At 44.9% G+C, this 18,250-nt stretch overlaps 1 long non-coding RNA gene across 1 annotated transcript; it reads left to right on the top strand.

The window, feature by feature from the left end:
* Positions 1-216: 216 nt before the first annotated feature.
* On the top strand, positions 217-10,710 carry LOC116638350. Its single transcript, XR_004300692.1, has 3 exons — positions 217-401; positions 1,680-1,982; positions 10,674-10,710. It is a non-coding gene; the product is annotated as an uncharacterized LOC116638350 (long non-coding RNA).
* Positions 10,711-18,250: the final 7,540 nt, after the last annotated feature.

Below are 18,250 nucleotides of genomic sequence, written 5' to 3' on the forward strand. Positions count from 1 at the left end.
AGATAACAACCACAGCTATCATTTATCAGAGGCTTATTATGTGCAAGGCACTGCACGTATTAAGCACTTTATATGCGTTAGCTCTTTAATTACACCCCCCTTTTTTTTAACCTGAAGTTGAGGCTCAGAGACATCAGTAACTTATCTGACGTAACTAACGAATGAGATTCCACCTGTGCCCCCCAGCTAACATGCCATTCTGTCCTACAGCTCTGCTGGGATACCTACCTTTGGAGAACTGATCACCTAATAGGGGTACAGAACACAGCTGTTGAAACAGAAATTTATGTTGGCACCTGCTGATGGATGCACGCACACAAGGATCCAGAGATTCAGTGAAGGAAGATTCCTGGAACTGAGGGAAGCAGAAACGGTAGAGCGTGTGTGACTTCTGGAAATGGGTAGGTTTGGTGATGGTGAAGGGAAGGCAGAGAGGAGAGAGTAGACAGAAAATAGGGAGAAAAGCATAAGGTCTTGCTGGGGAAGGCAGTGAGGCTAAAATCTTGACTCCTCTCCTTGCTACCCTATGTCAGCCTCTAATGAATCCATCAGCTAGTCTTGTTAGTTCCTTTTTTTTAAAAAAGATTTTATTTATTTATTTGAGATAGAGAGAGTGTGCGCGTGCACAAGCAGGGGGGAGGGGGTGCAGAGGGAGAGGGAGAAGTAGGCTCCCCGCGGAGCAGGGAGCCCGATGTGGGACTCCAAGTGGGGCTGGATCCCTGGACTCTAGGATCATGACCTGAGCGGAAGGCAGATGCTTAACCCTGAGCCACCCAGGGGCCCCTCCAGAACGATTTTCTTCCAAGTCTCCACGTGGCTGTCCCCTTCTTCTCCACTGTCCCCCAGTGGAGTGGGGTCTGAAAGAGAACTGGAAATGGGATCAGAAGGGCCGAGGTGGCAGCTCGTCCTGATTCTGCCGTTAGGGTTTGTGGAGAACACCGTTTGACTCAGTCTTTAAAGGGTTAACAACCAGGTCAGGCGATTTTAGAGTTTAAAAATCTTAGCCCCAGATGGGACCCAGTCCACATCTTTTCATTTTACAGAGAAGAAAAAAATGAGATTAGAGGTGGGAAGTGACTTGCCCAAGGCCAGAGGGCCAGAAGAGCTTCCTCGGGCTTCCGGAAGCATTCCATCTCTCTGACTTAGCTTTCTTCACCTAGAAAATGCAGAAACCAAGTCTTCTGCACAAGAGCGAATAAATACTGTGAGAGAGCTTTGCAAACTGAAATGGGTGGCTCAGGTGATATTTTAGTATGATCTGGCCATAACTGCCAGTTTGGCTTTAGCTCAGGCTCCGATTCATCCTTTTGACAAACTTTTATTTAGTACCTACTAACGCAGGTCTCAGCACCATAGACATTGCGGCCAACACAGCCCCTACCATTCTGAATCCTCACAGCACTTACAGTGAGGGGCTGTGTGCGTGTGCGTGCACGTGCATTTGTGTGTGCGCGTGTGCATTTGCGTGCGTGCACGTGTGTGGGGATAAGTGCTATGGAGAAAAGTAAAGCAGGTGGGGCAATGGGGAGTTGCCAGAGGTGGGAGAAGGGCTGGGATTGTAAGTGGGGCTGGGGTGGGGTGTCAGGGTGTCTCAGAGAAGGTGACCCTGATTCTGGACTGCACTTAGCACAGTGAAGGGGGACCTTTTAAAATTTAAATTTTTTTTTTTTTTTTTAAAGAAATGTATTTGTTTTGGGGCAGCAGAGTCTGGAAGGAAAGGCTGATTTTGCTGGGCTCTGCATTGATGACCACCCGACGCTGCCTTGGAGTCAAGGCTGCAGAAGTGAAACCTTTGTCTTCAGCACTCTTCAGACCGTCAGATGCAACTTCCCGCTTCCTTCTCACGGACCAGACCCAAGCAAATGACCTCAGGGAGTAGCAGCAATAATTTGCATAAAGGCTGATTGTCACATCTTCTTTGAGTAGTTTGGGAAGGGGGCAGGAGCTGACATGGTGTGCTGAGTGCAATGCTGGGCTCCCAGGTACTCCATTTCCTTTTATCCTCCAGGCAGCCCTGTGAGTGGGATACTATTGTTCCCATTTTGTAGTTGAGGGGACTGAGGCTCAGAGTGTCCATGTGAGTTGCTCAACATCAGCACAACGGGGAAGTGACAGACCAGAGATTTAAACCCAGATCAGCTCCACATCCTGTGCTCTCTCTTGTGACATCACCATCCCTTCCTGGGACTCCAGGCTGGAGTGGTTTGAATGCAGCTATTGAAATCTTTCCCATTAGGAATTGAGAAATTACATCGTCCAAATCCATCATTTTATAGATCGAATGAGTTAGCAATATGGATGTGTGTCTAAACACCGGGTAGTTGGCGCTGTGTTGGCTTCCTGTCTTCACAGATTAGAAACCAGAGGTTTAGGGAGATGCCCAGGTTACTTGCCTGAGGTTACACAACAGGTTTAGCAGCAAACCTATTCTCTAAGGCTGTCTCTGGGCTTCTGATCTTTTCACACACCCCTCCCCCTCCTCCCCAGCCATGTAAGGCTTAGAAGTCAAGAGCTGTAGTGTCAATGACGAGGAGAAAGAGGAAGAGCTATCAGGCCTAGAGGCCCTGACGCTTTCTTAGTTCAGAAGGATATTGAGAAAGTCTAGAAGTCCCCCGTCCCCTACACCCCTGTCCCTTGCCCCTGCCCCTCCTCCCCCTAGATAGGGAGGGATGGGGATGCGAGAGAAAACCTCTCTGGATGGCTTGTATTCGGATTTACAGCCAAGCAGTATTTATTCAGCACTCCTGGGTGCCAGGCACCCAGTCCCAACCCTTCAAGCCCTGGCAGGTTAGTGAGGGACCAAGAAGCAACCACACACTGAAATCTCAGAGTTCAGTGCTACCGCTGGACTCAGCATCGGGTGCTGTGGGGGCTCAGGCTCAGGAAACACGAAGTTGAGCGATGTCTTCAAAGCCACAGGGCTGGCAGGGGCTTTCTGTGATGTCTTCACATGGTGATGCTTCAGCAGAAATTCCCTGAAAATATCCACTCCCGTGTTTATCAATGAGCAGTGACATTTTAAGGCTTCCATGAAAATGATTATTACAGGGGACACCTGGGTGGCTCAGTTGGTTAAGCATGGGAATCTTGATTTCAGCTCAGGTCATGATCTGGGGTCGTGAGATGGAGGCCCCCCCCAGTCGTAGAGCCTACTTAAGATTCTCTCTCTCCCTCTGCCCCTCCCTCCCCTGTGTGCACGCACTCTCTCTCTCTCTCTCTCTCACACACACACACACACACACACACATGCAAGAAAATGGTTATTACAGGTGAATGGCCAGGGTGGGTGCGGTATGGGGCCAATGACAAGGAGCAGCCACAAGCCTGTGTGTGACGCTGAAGTCACTGCTGAGATTTGGCTCTCATTTATGTTGCACAGACTCCCAACTGTCCTTACATGGGATTTGCTTTTTGGAGGGCTTTGCTTGGAGAGGCAGGACGGTGGTGGGCATTGAGGGCTGCTGTATGGGGCTGGTGGTCTTGGCTCGGCATTCAGGGTGTGAGCCAAAAGAGCAAGGATGATGGCAAGAGCTAATTTTTTTTTTAATTTTATTTTTATTTTTTAGCTTTTTAAAAAAATTTTTTATTGTTATGTTAATCACCATACATTAGGCAAGAGCTAATTTAATGGGCCTCTCTGCAGGACCGGGCTACATCTTGGAGGTGGGGGTGGGGCTGGTGTGTGCGTGTCTGTGTGTGTGTGTGTGTGTCTCCCACCTAGTACCCGGTAAAAGGCTAAGGGGGGGGTGCAAATCAGGAGGAAGCTTGGCTCACATTGAATCTTCCCACTACCCCGGCAGGTCACTTGATTTTTCTTCCCATTTCAAGGATGAGAAGATGGAGGCTCAGAGAACTTCAAGGTCACACAATCTGTAAAGATTAGAACTCAAATCTGTCTAGGCTCCATTTTGTACATGGATGTGTGTGTGTGTGTGTGTGAGAGAGAGAGAGAGAGAAGGGGGGACTTAATTTCTTCTTTCTATTTTAATGAGAAAATGCTATGGAGGGGGTGGGGGAGGGGAGAGGGAGGGATGCTGGCAGTTTCTGTTTCTAGGAGTAAAGGTTCCACATTTCTGGACCTGTCTCTCTTTGTTTGGAAAATTCACCAGGATGGGCCTTTATACAAACAGAAGCAAGTCCCCACCTACCGTCCTTGGGGAGGTGGGGTCACCCCAATCTCTACACAGACTCAGCGGACTACACCGAACACTGATATAGTTCTCTTTAATGATGTGAATTGGTGTCTTCTTAATGGACCTTCATCCTTGAGGAGTAGGGGAGAAATAGTCCTGGAGAGAGACTCCAGCTGGACAGTAGATGTCTCCCTGGGGGCTATTGAAGATTGAATAATGGAGGCAAGGAAGGTACTGGGGGCCCTTATGACTGCCTCCTCTGAGCAAATCATTCATTCATTCACTCATCCCTGTATGTCATGGGCTCTGCTAGGCTTTGGGAATACACCGGTGAGTTGTCTCGAGCTGAACTTTGGGGGAGGGGGCGGTTATAAGCAAAGCAGCCCCAAAACAGGGTAGCTAAAATTGGAGCTGACTATTGGACCTGTGAAGCTGGGATTTTGATGTCAAGGTGGTGGGAGAAGCAGAGGCTCTGAGTCATATTAATCTTTGGAGATTTTAAAATTGGGAAGATCAAATGGATGCTAAGATAAACTTACAGTTAGAATCTGGAATCAGGGAAATGCAGTTTCGAATGTGTTTGGCCAGTAGAGATGATCTTTTTAATTTTAATGGTAATGTCTATGGGTGGGGATTGCATTCCCATCTTCCTTGGTTCTCACCACTCCCGGGCAGCCCCGCCTGAATCACTTTTGTCCCTTATCGGCCCCCTGCCCAGCCCCAATGGCTAACAGAATTTTCCACCCTAACAGTAGATGTGTCAGAGCTTTGAGAATCTGTTTATTCAAGCCAATGAACTGGAAGCAGATTTGCAGAATGCTGTAAGGTTTTAAACTTTGAACTTTTCTCTGATTCTCACTGTAAAGGAATAATGGTGATCTTGATTGGTGACCTTTATTGGTGATAATGATGATTGGTGACAAATAACTGTGAATAAGCTGACATTCCTTTACATTCATTTCACATTTGGTTATTGAGAGCTGCTGTGTGTCGTCAGCACTTTTGTAGGTCTGGGGAATACAGCAGGGAAGGAGACAGACAAATGTGGGACTTGAATTTCAGTGTGGGTGGAGGGAGATAGACAGTAGAGAAGATACATGAATAACATGTATAGGCTACGAGACGATGATAAGTACTAAGGAGAAAAAGTGGGAAAGAGTAAAAGTATTGGAGGAGGAGGAGCGGTTACATAGGGTGGCCGTCGTCGTAGGCCTCACCGAGACAATGATTAGTCAAGACTGAATTAAGTGAGGGATGTGGCCACCCGGGGCAAAAACATTCTAGGCAGAGAAAACAGCAAGTGCAAAGGCCCTGAGGTGGGACTGGCTTCATGTGTTAGAAGGGGTATCAATACATCATGCACTGCTCTACGCTCTTTCACTCCATTGAAGGATGTATTATTATTGTTCCCATTTACAGATGGGCAACCTGTGGCCAGAGAATCTAAGAAACTTGCCCTGGGTTAAATAAAAGGCAGAGCCAGGCTTCTAACCCAGGCAGTCTAACTCCAGAGCTAGGTTAAAGAAGTGATTTCATTAGCCTGGGTAGACCCAGGTACTGAAGATTTACACCTCCAGCTCCAAGCAGCCTTACCAGCCCTGGAGGAAAACCCTGGGTGTGGTGCCAGGGGAGGGAGTGACTCAGGCCTTGGCTGGCTTCCTGCTGAGTCATTGCTGATGGGCTGTGGAGGGAGGCGAGTGGCATTCAGGCCTCACCTCCTCACGCTGGCAGGTTCCTGCCCTTGGGGGGGGAGATGCCTGGCAACAGGCCTTAACCACACACCGGCAGTGGATGGATTCGTCTGACTTTCCCAAGAACTTCGTTGTGAAATTGTGGGTGGGCTCCATTTCCTGGTGTTGCCCCACAGCCAGCAAGGGGGAGCAGCCCCGGAGGCTGACTTTCTGCCCAGCCTAGCCCTGAATTCTCCAAAATGTCCTGGATGGACACATTCTGTCCCTTGTCAGGCTGATGGTCAAGAGCAACTAGCGGTGTGTCTCGCAGGCCCCCTGCAAAGAACAAGGTGCCCGGGGCAGCCACACCCACCACGCTGGGCCTCATGATGCTCACCCTCTTGACATATTCATTCCCAGATAAAGCAGGGAGGGAATGGGTAAGTGCTACAATATGTACATCGAGTTTGCTAAGATTTTTAAAATAGGGATTCATGAATAATAATAGCTAACATGTCTTGAGCCCTTACTATGTGCCGGACAGTTTTCTCAGCACATAACATGTCTTACCTAATTTTCAAAACTCTCCCAACACCTGATAAGAGAGATGCTTTTACCATTTTTTAGATATGAAAATGGAGGCTCAGAGATGTCACAGCTAGGAAAGGGCAGAAAGGGCATTGGGCACAAAATCCTGGAGTCAGGAAGGTGCAGGCTGGATTTGGGGAGCTCTGATGGGCTGGTGGAGAGCAGAGGATGGAGGAGGAGTACAGTGAGAGATGAAGCTGTCGGATGAGAGAGGGCGCCGGGCCCAGACCATGAAGTTGGACTTGAGTTCGTGGTGGTTGGGAGCCACTGAAGATGTTTCAGTGTCTCCCTTTGGTGCCCCAAGGCCGTAGCTTTGTTGCTTTGGTTTAGGGTCGCCTTGGCACATGAATCAGGATCGAACAAAAACAGTAGGAAGAACTCAGACTCTGTGGTGAGGAGATGTCTCATTTGCTCCTTGCTCACCAAGAGTCCTCTGCATTTGCTGAACTTGTGCGGCAGAATATCCTTAGATAAAGAGCTGTATGTTCCAGGAAATGTCCTGACAGGTGCTGCCCATAGCTGGCGGGTCCTCTCCTTTTGCTCCCCCCGCCCCAACCTCTCCTGATTCAACTCTTTTCCTGGCTTTCACCTCTAAGTTCCCCAGCTGTAATGTGCACATTAGTTGTTTCTGTTCAGCTGGCATTCCTGCTTTTTTTCTGCAAAACTTCTCCCTGTTCTCATTCTGTGATCTACTGAGTTTGCCTCACGACACCTTCTTGTGGTCGGCACCATTAGTTACCTGCCCAATCTAGTCTCCCTCTTCTATGGCTTAAGAAACCCCAAGTTCGTTCTGCGTGATGTCACCGCATGGCCAGCCCCAGGCAACGGATCATGATACGTCTAAGCCAACAACGGCCCTGTTTCCGACCCTCCCAGACTCCCTTGCAGCTAGGGGCATCCATGTGACCCGGTTTTTATCACTAAGACCTGAGGGGAAGTTGGCTCTGTGGCTTCCGAGAAAGCTTTTGATTTTTTGACAAAACAGTTCCAGTTTCCTCCCCCTGCCCGCGACAACCCCTTTCCCCTGCCCCCCACTTAACCACAGTCATGACAGCTAGAGCTTGCTGCAGCTGGAAGGGTGTCCACTGAGGGTGGCCAGCAGCCGTCAGGTGGGGGAAGCCTGCCTTCTGAGGAGAGAATACAATCAGACCCAGAGAGAAAAGCAACAGGGCAGGGAGATAAAGAGAAAGGGAAAAGTTGAGGCCTCCTTTGAATGTTTAGCTTCATAGGAAACTGGCACCATGCCTGGAGTTCCAAGTTATGTGGAGCAATATACATGCTTTTCTTTTTTCCGTATGCTTGTTTGAGATGGGCTTCCATTACTTGTAACCAAAGGCCCAGGTCTCCTATCTTAAGGGTGAATGTCTAGCAGGGCTCCGGACCTTCCTCTGCCTCTAACACCTGTGACCTTGACCAACTATTATGATGCGCATGAGGGTTCCAGTCACATGTCATCTACCCACCCGCCCTCAACCTCAGCACCTCCCACCCTAAACCCAACCCCACCCCTACTCCCCACCCCCACCCTTCCCCATCTCTACCCTTTTCTTTTTCCTAAAGATTTATTTATTTATTTTAGAAGGTGGGGGAGGGGCAGAGGGGGAGAATCTGCTTCTTTCTTGGTAAAAAACCGGCCCAAGGGAATGAAGAATGAGGAAAGCCAGGGTGTCACTATATACCAAGGCCACTTCAACTCCACAATGTCCTCAGAGTGCCCTGGCACCACCGCAGTTTGAGAAACACTGAGATTAAGAAATGGGAGTCAAAGAGAAAGCAGCGAGCTGGGTGGGCAGGGATAGGATGGGGTCTGTCTGATCTGGGAGAGACCTTAGAGGCCATGCACCCATTCTCTGGTTTGTTCATTCATACAACACATGGTTTGTGCCTTTCTTCTTCTTCAGCTTGAGATAGACTTGACATATAGCATTATATTAGTTTCAGGTGTACAACAGAATGATTTGGTATTTGTATATATTGTGAAATGATCACCACAGTAAATCTAATTAACATCCATTATCCCAGATAGTTATAAATCTTTTTTTCTTGTTTTTTTTTAATCTTTTTGTCTTGTGATGAAAACTTTTAAGATCTATTCTCTTAGCAACTTCCAAATATGCATCACAGTATTATTTACTATAGTCACCAAGCTGTGCATTATATCCAATGACTTATTTATTTTATAACTGGACATTTGTACCTTCGGAGCCCCTCACCCATTTCACCCACCTCCACACCTCCCATCTCTGGCAACCACCAAGCTGTTCTCCATACAACACATTTTTGTTGAGCACCTCCTTTGGGCCAGACTCAAAAATGATCCCGGCCTTCTCCATATAGGTGAGGAAATGTGAAGTACATATATGAAAAATATAAAAGAAAGAAACTGCCTGGTGAGTGTCCCATCTTCCCTCAGGCTTCTCAAAGAGAAAATGATCTTTAAAATAAAACAGATGAAGTCCAGATTGGCAATGAGAGAGCCTCACTCTTGGGTGGGATTTGGGACATTAAAATGAGGTGTCACATTGAGATTTAGAATCTCTGTTCCTGGAAACCTTCAAGAATGAATACCTAAACCACCGACTCATCTTTAATAGGCAGCTCTGTGGGGGTACTGCGTAAAGCAAAGGCTTCCGAGTGAACAGACTTAGGTTTGAATCCTGATTCCTTCCTTCCCTCCCCCCTCCCTCCCTCCCAGCCTTCCTTCCTTTCTTCCTTCCTTCCTGAGATCAAGGCTTTTATTTTATTTAATTAATTTATTTAATTTTTTATTTGAGTATAGTTGACATACAATGTTCTATTAGTTTCAGGGGTACACCGTAGGGATTCACAATCTCTATATGTTATGCTCTGCACACCACAAGAGTAGCTACCATCTGTCACCATGGAGAGCTAGTACACCACCATTGACCGTGTTCCCTATGCTGGACCTTTCATTCTCATGACTTATTCATGCCACAACTGGAAGCCTGCATCTCCCACTCCCCTGTACCCATTTTGCTGTTTCCTATTTTGAAATGTGTGGTTCAGACAAACTGCTAAACCTCTCTGAGCCTCGATTTCCTTAGAGTTATTGTGAGCATTGTATGAATATAATAATACTATAATGTTTTTTGAGGGCTTAACTATATTCTGGTTCTGATCTAAGCTCTATAAGCTTATTAACTTATTTATCCTCACAACAAATGAGGAGACCAAGGCATAGAAAGGTCAAATACCTTGCTGGTCCGTTGCCGAGCATGACTTTGAAGTCATCAAGTCTGGTTCTAGAGCCTATGCTTATGAGCGGTTCACTTACTGCTGCCCTTATTGGTAAAATTGAGATGACTCACTCATTTTAATCACTAGAGAGGATATTGAAGTGGTAAAATGCATGGGCTCTGGAGCCAGATTTCTGTGGTACAGATTCTTGGCTTATCACTCATTAGCTGTGTGACCTGAGTTGTGAACAAATCATTTACATTCTCCATCCCTATCTTGATTTCCTCATCTGTAAAATGGAGAGGGTTTTTATGAGGATTGAGTGAGTTATACAAAAAACTTAGAATTGTACCTAGTTCATGGGAAGTCATCCGTGGATGCCACCACTGTTGTCTTTCAGGTGTTATCACTCCCTCAGGGCGGCCTCCCCTCCCTATCTGAATTATGTTCCTCCCTGTTATTCACCCTCATAGCACCCTGCTCCTTTCTTATGTAGCACATAGGACTCACACCAATGTATTTCTACTGTATTTCTAAGAGATAGAAAACCATGACATAAAGCTTTCCTATCACTTAGAATTTTCATTTGATGCATATTGAAAGAGCTTTTTTAAAAGTCTTATTTAGAATAGATTTTTTTCAAAGATTTATTTATTTTTTAAAGAAAGAGAGACTGAGAGAGAGTGTGTGGGGAGGGGCAAAGGGAGGAAGGATCTCAAGCTGACTCCCTGCTGGATGCAGAGTCTGATGCAGGGCTTGATCCCATGACCCTGAGATCATGACCTGAGCCGAAATCAAGAGTTGGATGCTTAACCAACTGAGCCATCCAGGGACCCCTAAAGATTTTATTTTTTAAGTAATCTCTCCATTCATTGTGGGGCTTGAACCCACAACCCTGAGATCAAGAGTCACCTGCTCCACCAACTGAGCCAGCCAGGCACGCCTAGACATAGAGATTTATCATATATCAAGCTGCTCTGTTTCCTTGCCTTTTTAGTTCACAATAACTTTTCATTTCAATGCCAAATCAGCATGGAGTCTTTTTTTTTTTTTTTTTTTAAGATTTTATTTATTTATTTGACAGAGAGAGACACAGCGAGAGAGGGAACACAAGCAGGCGGAGTGGGAGAGGGAGAAGCAGGCTTCCGGCGGAACAGGGAGCCCGATGCGGGGCTCGATCCCAGGACCCTGAGATCATGACCTGAGCCGAAGGCAGACGCTTAACGACTGAGCCACCCAGGTGCCCCAGCATGGAGTCTTTTTGAAGACTTTGTAAGTGGTGATTAAACTCAGCACCTGTACCGCTAAGAATGCACAACGCTCAAGGAAAAGGTAGAAGAGATGGAGAACTGTGAGCAGGTTTGTGCATGTGTAGTCAATGCCAGCTCCATCACAACCATCACCTGGCTGTCTGCAATTTGAGATACCCCAATTACAATACACGACCTTCTTTCAGGAGTGTAAAAATATGAAAAAAAAAGTGTTATACATTTGATGATGAAATACAGTATTAAAACTTAAATGTCCCCCTACCATCCAGTTGCATGGTTCCTTATTTGGTTTTCCAAAAGCCCACCATGGTTTAGAGCAAACCTATGTAGGTTTTCCTTCTAAGTGTGACTTAGTAATGACTTTGTGTTGGTTAAAGCAATGCTAGCTGCTGTAAAAGATAAATCCTAAAACTGCATCAGTTAACACTATAAACACTATACATTTAACAGGTCAAGAAATGAGGCTCAAAGATAGGAAATGATGAGCCTAATACCATGTTGCTCTGCAGTCATGGTGCTGGAGTGGAGCCTCATCTACATATGCTCTTCCCATTACATCCACTTGCCTCTTTGACTTATACAAGAAAGGCAAAGAGAGAGAGAGAGAGAGACACTATAGTCCTTTTCATATGGAGCCGATTCACTTAGAGGGTATCCTTTGCTTTTTCCGAGGCTGGAGATTTCACCCGTAGTCAGTTACCTCTTACCAGTGGATCAGAGGAGACCAGGCTACAGTGTTTGCTACCTGCCAACAGCCTGGGTTTCTTTTGGATGGGTCTGGCTGTGAGGTACTCTTCTGGGTACATGACATTTGGGAGCAGTCATTTTGACAATGAAGATATATCTATAGATAAAAATTGTAGATGAGATGTAGATATAGACATTAAAAAGAGACTTAAAAGTAAAAACATTCAAACACAATGTGTAGAATCTGATTGAATCCTAGTTTGAAAAACCAGCATTAAAAAAATATTGGGGGGAGGGACCTTGCTGGCTTAGTTGGTAGAGCATGTGACTCTTTATCTTGGAGTTGTGAGTTTGAACCCCATGTTGGGTGTAGAGATTACTTAAAAATAAAATCTTTAAAAAAATATTTGGGGAACAATTGTATAATTTGAGTATGGATAGGATATTTGGTCATATTGAGGAATTATCGTTAATTTTCTTGTGTAGGATAATGCTGTTGAGGCTATGTAGAAAAATCTATGTTTTAGAGATATGTACTCAAGTATTTAGGGGTGAAATATCATGAAATGTATACTTTAAAGCATCAACAACAAAAGCAGCAACAGAAAAATAGATGAAGCAAACTTGGCAAAATGTTAAGGACTGTTTAAATGTTGGTAATAGGTATGAGGATATTAATTTTATTATTTTTTCTCCATGACATTCACTGTTTGAAGTAAGACTGTGGGGATATTTGGATGAGGCTTAAAAATGAATAGTGCTTATCACCAGTATTTCTCTTTTTTTTTTTTTTTAAAGATTTTATTTATTTATTTGAGACAGAATGAGAGAGAGAGAGAGAGCACATGAGAGGGGGGAGGGTCAGAGGGAGAAGCAGGCTCCTCGCCGAGCAGGGAGCCCGATGCGGGACTCGATCCAGGGACTCCAGGATCATGACCTGAGCCGAAGGCAGTCACTTAACCAACTGAGCCACCCAGGCGCCCCCAGTATTTCTCTTTTTTCTTTTCTTACCGAAGTATAGTTGACAGACAATGTTCTATCAGTGTCCGGTGTACAACATAGTGATTTGGCAATTCTATGCATTACTCAATGCTCACCACAGTAAGTGTAGTCACAGTCTTTCACTATACTCGTATTTGTCTTGCTATATTTATTGATTGATTGATCAGTCAATTTTCTTTATTCCCTTTCCCCCTTGACTGTAACTCCATGAAAACGGGGATCTTGCTAGTTTTGATTATTCCTAGCACCTGTATTCCTGGCCTCTAGCACAGTCTCTAGCACATAGTTGGGTTTTTAATTTTTTTTTCTGCTAAGCTCAACTCTCGCTGATGAGAATCGGCCCTTCTCCATCATTGCCAGCCTTTGTTTTGGTTCTCCCTGATTCTGGCTGCCTCTCTGGCCCTGCAGGTTGCCTGTGGTCTGTCCCACAGGCAGGAAGCAGAAGGCTGCTGGTGGCCCACATGCCCATCAGTCTGAGCACCAGCCTGCAGCCATGTCCCACCCTCTCCCATGATTTGCTGCCATCACACTATGGACTCCTGGAGGGCAGGGACCTTCCCCTGCACGTCTTGGTCATTGCTGGAGCACTTGGCAGTGCACGTAACCGATGCTCTGAAACTGTTTGTTGATAGACCACTTGTATTCCCCTTCCTGGCCCTACTTCACTGCTGTTAGATGAGAAATATTTTCATGTATTAATTTATTTTCTCCATATTATTTTTAATTATACAAGTAACACATGGGCATTATAGAACAATTAGAAAGTGGGAATAAACTGAAAGAAAAAGAATCAGAGTGATCTGAAATCTCATCTCCCATTGTTATCATTTGCTTGCATTATTTTTTTTTTTGTATTTGACAGAAGAGTTTATTTATTTATTTGGTTGGAAGAAAAAAGTAAGAATCAAAATGACAGAGTAGCTCAGAGAACTATAATGATTGGCTATTAAGATCATTTCTAGCTCTAGGTGACCAACCCTATTACTTGATGGAACATTTTGTGGGCCTGTGCCCACATTTCCTTTATGACTGTTTTTTGTCCTTCACGGGAGATGAAAATATTTCATAGTCACTCTATAAACAAGGGGCTCATCTGTTAATGTCAATGGAGAGTTTATTAATGTATAAGTTATATAACCTACATCCACACATATGTCATATCATGCGACAAAGCACCATTTGTTATACAACCTTCCACGCTCAGACATATGTCGATTCATATAGTAGAATACAAATATATCAAAAAGGAATTTTGTAGAAGATTACTTTCTGAGACAAGTAAATTGTTAAATTACTTAAGTAGATTTGTTAATAGGTGTGCTTATGGATCTATTTGCCTCTCATAGTGAACACTGGGATAATAGTTTAGTTATCATAAGTAATGGTTTTATACTATGTTAAATTGAATATTCCCCATGATTACATTTAAGTTAAAAAAAAGTAGATAAACTAGATTTATAACTTCTTCTTGAGCTAAGTGACATAGTAAACAAGGTCAGAAAAACAATATATTTCCTCCATACTTCTGAAAGAAAGCCTTTGTTCTTTAGTACCATGTTAGGATAATAAATTGAAACTAGTACACTACTTGCATAAAAGTTTGAGAACACATTCCTGACATATTCATTTTATTCAGGTGGATATCAGAATGTAGTAAAATTATGTTAATATAGAACTTGAAGAGCATTAGCTTTTCTGCCTTAAAAAATAGCAGCATTCCGGGCGCCTGGGTGGCTCAGTTGGTTAGGCGACTGCCTTCGGCTCAGGTCATGATCCTGGAGTCCCGGGATCGAGTCCCACATCGGGCTCCCTGCTCAGCGGGGAGTCTGCTTCTCCCTCTGACCCTCCCCCCTCTCATGCTCTCTCTATCTCATTCTCTCTCTCAAATAAATAAATAAAAACTCTTAAAAAAAAATAGCAGCATTCCAATACTATCTTTCAACTATGTACACTTGTTTTGTAATTTAATACATCAATAAAAGAATAAGGTAAAATTAATGTTGATTTTGGTAAAACCGAGGAAATTCTTAAAATATTTAATTTTAAATTTTCTACAAAAAAATGCTACTTAAGAGTTCTAAATTAGTACAAGTATGTAACAAATGCTTTTAGGGCTTTACTAATTGGTTTCCTTCTTTCCTTCTTTTGTTTTTGTCTAATTCTTTCAACTTCCATAAAAACTGTGGAACACTTTAAAGTAAATTTATGTAATTGAACTAATGTAATTGATTTGTATTTCCCAGATGATGAGTGATGTTGAGCATCTTTTGCTTGCATTATTAACTTAGCTCTGTGCATATATTAAAATGTTCTTCTCTCTATAAAATGAGATGGCTTTTGTCCTGCTTCCTTCCTCCAATAACATATGGAGAATATCCTTCCAAAGCAATTGGTACACATCTATGCCATCCTTTTTAATATCTATAAGTATTTTCTTATAAGGCTATACTCTAATTTATTTAACCAGTCCCCTGTTGGTGGGCATTTTGGTTGTTTGCAACTTGCTGTTATGCTGAACATGCTTGCATCTCTCTGTGCACATCGCACTCACCCTGCTGTTCAGTTCAGCAGGTTTTTTTTTTTGAGTCCCTTCTGTGTGCCAGGCTCTTTTCTATTCAGTGGAGAGACAGCAACAGTGGATTTTCTGGGGTCAAGATGCCTTTATTATTGTTGTTGTTGTTGTTGTTGTTGTTGTTATTATTATTATAGACTTAATACATATTCCCAAACTGCCTCCAGAGAGACTAGATTGGCTTCCATTCCCACCTGCGATGTGGGAGTGCCCTGTGCCCTATCCCACCATTGTCTTTAAGAGCCACCTCTGCAGGGAGGTGTCTACCAGTGTGTTTGGCATCTGCTGCCTGCTGTCTTCCTCCTTTGGGTTCTTTCCTTGGCCACATCCATCTCAGGATCAGCTCTGGCCTTTCATGCTGCCCTTCTCTAGTTAAATGACTCTAGCTTTCTGCTTGCCTCTGAGCAGGCCTTTAATTTTGAGGTTCCTTGCAGATATTCCCTCTACTTGCCATGACCCCGTGCAGTGCTCCCCACAGTCAGCCACCACTCTTCGGCCCCCGAATAGTAGGCTCAGACAACCAGAGGACAAGAAGCAGGCAGAAGTCTGGGGCTCCATGGCTGAGGGCAGGTTTTATTCTTCCTTTGCTTCTTGAATTTTATTAATATCCTCAGGAACCAATCAGGGGGCTCTCCCTTGATCTGTGTGCAGGAGAGCTAGCCATGGTTGGGATTGAATCTTAGCCCTTGGCCTAAATCCTTCCAGGGTAGCAGGGATGACTCTTGGCTCTCAAGGATTAATGCAGAGTGAGCATCCATGTGTTTGGATATGACCTTGGAAAAGGGGGGTCAGTGTTCCTATGGAAAGGGCATTCTGTTCTGAGAGTCCAAGCCCAGGGTCTGAGCCCTGGCTCTGCATGTTCATGTGACCATACTAATCAGCCTATTGGGGTGTCTGCCCTGCTCACTGCGACCCATGTCTGTGCATCTGCCCTCTGGTGGGGGGCAGTGGTCTTTGGAGGTTATTTTGATATAATATGACCCTGTCCCTTTAGCCCCATTGATTGGACCAGGGATGGGCATGGGATCCAAACTGGGCCAATCAGATTTCTTCCGGAAATGGGGATTTGAAATGGTCTAGGGCTTGTTGTAATAACCTGAAACAGAGGTGGGGAGAAGCAGAAATAAGTGCACAGAGATGCAGAGAATGGATGCAGGATGGATGGCCTGCAGGGGAGGAGCAAGAAGCAGACGTGGAGAGACAACTGGCCTGGATCTTGCTGGGTTCCCAGTTCTCGGTGCCCTGGCTGTCTTCCTGCCTTGGAGTCTGTGAGACACCCCAGTGTTCTCATAATAAAGCCCCCCTTTTGGCTTAAGCTATCCCTGTAACCTGCAAACAAGCAAGCACAAATCTTACCTAACATGGTGAATGGAACTAAATGTCAATCTTTCCGAGCCCGAGTCTCAGGGTTGTTGAGAGGACCAAATGAATTAATGTTTGTAGGGCTGTAGTCCGCCGTCCAGCCTGATTCATCAGAACCTGTGCCTGACAGGTTAAAGTACTTTGAGTATCATCATTGCCTGTTTGTGAAAGAACTTTGTAAACTTTAAAATGGTATAACCTTGTGTGTGTGTGTGTGTGTATGTGTGTGCATGTGCACGTGTGTGAATACCTATATATATCCTACATCCCATCCTAGTCCCCATTCTCTCTTTTCCTTTAAACTTCTCAATGGCTTTAGACAAGTCATTGTCCTCCTCTTGGCCTTCACTTATTTATCATTTATTTATCAGTAAAGTCAGGTGGAATGCATGACCTCTAAACTCCCTTCAAGCTCTGGGAGTGGAAGGTTAACTCCTGCGTAGGGTCCAGGCGTGCAGAGAACACACCTGCCTCGGGCTGGTGCTGAAGGTCTGGAGGCTAGGAGCCAGGGATGCTCCCAGGTAACACTTGCCCGGCTGGGTTAGGGAGTCAGGCAGGATCCCTTCTCTGCTCTGCCCTGTTTAGGTTTATGCTTCTGCTGTGTGGATGTCTTGCTCCAGCCATAGAGTCTCCAGGTTGTCACTGTGTCAGAAAGGAGCAGAGCAAGGAAAATCTAGCTTTGCTAGAAAAGCCAAGACCTTGAGGACACTTGCTGTGGCCTTACCAATGCTGGGATCATAGCTGTTCTATAAACTCCTCCTCTCTGCTGCATTTCTCTGTTTAGGACAATAGCCAAGTCGGAACCTGGCCCAGGATCAGCCCAGCCCAGCTTACTTTTCCAGCTCAAGGCATTTTGCTTCATATTCTTTATATCTTTGGTGACTGCAAACTTCAAGTCTTGGCTAAATCAAGCATATTGACATTTCTTAACAGCCCAGAAATTAATGGAGGTCATTTGGAAAGGATGGAAGCCCAGAATGAAGGAGGTCTTATTTTCTCTCCTGCGGAGAGTGAGCAGTGTTAAGAAAGACTGCAGGACAGAAGCCTTACTGCTAAAGCACTGCTGATATCTAGAGCAGCTGTGTTACCGTTAGTAAGTCACTTAACCTCTCTGAGCCTCCATTTCATCATCTGTAGAATGAGCAGGTTGGACTGGATGGCCACCAAGGTTCTTTGTGTGTGTTACATTTTACAATTCTCTGATAAACCAGCATGATAAAACCTGAGAGCATAAACAGCGTATTTCAACAGAGTGGATGCAAGCCTCTGAAAAAATGTCTGATGGAAATGTCAAAGATGGAGGCAAATAAGGGCAGCAGATGAAGAAGAATCAGGGGCGAGATGAAGAATTTGCCTATATGTCCTTGTCCTGAAATCGTTCATTTACTACGTACATATGGGGAATTGAGGGTTGTCTATGTTATGCTGCTCTCAACACGAGGTTGAAGGTTAAAGGGCCAGGTGGGAGATGCTCAGGGATTGAAGAGGGACCTCCAGGTCAGGGATGCCTTCCCCAGGAAGCCATCATGTAGCGGTTAACACAAGCTTTGGCTTCAGGCAGACCCGTGCCTCCTAGTTCTCTCTCCTGTGTGTCTTTGAGCCAGTTAGTTACTTTAAACTGTACCTGCTTTTGTTTCCTTAACCAGAAAATGGGGATCATGAGAGTGTCCCTGGTATAGGGTGTTGGTAAGGACTAAATGAGATAAAGTGTATCAAGTAGCTTGCACAGAGCCTAATACTTAGTTAGCAGCTAATAATGGCAGCAGA

The sequence above is a fragment of the Phoca vitulina genome, unplaced genomic scaffold (assembly GCF_004348235.1).
Source record: "Phoca vitulina isolate PV1807 unplaced genomic scaffold, GSC_HSeal_1.0 scaffold16, whole genome shotgun sequence".
NCBI lineage: Eukaryota > Metazoa > Chordata > Mammalia > Carnivora > Phocidae > Phoca > Phoca vitulina.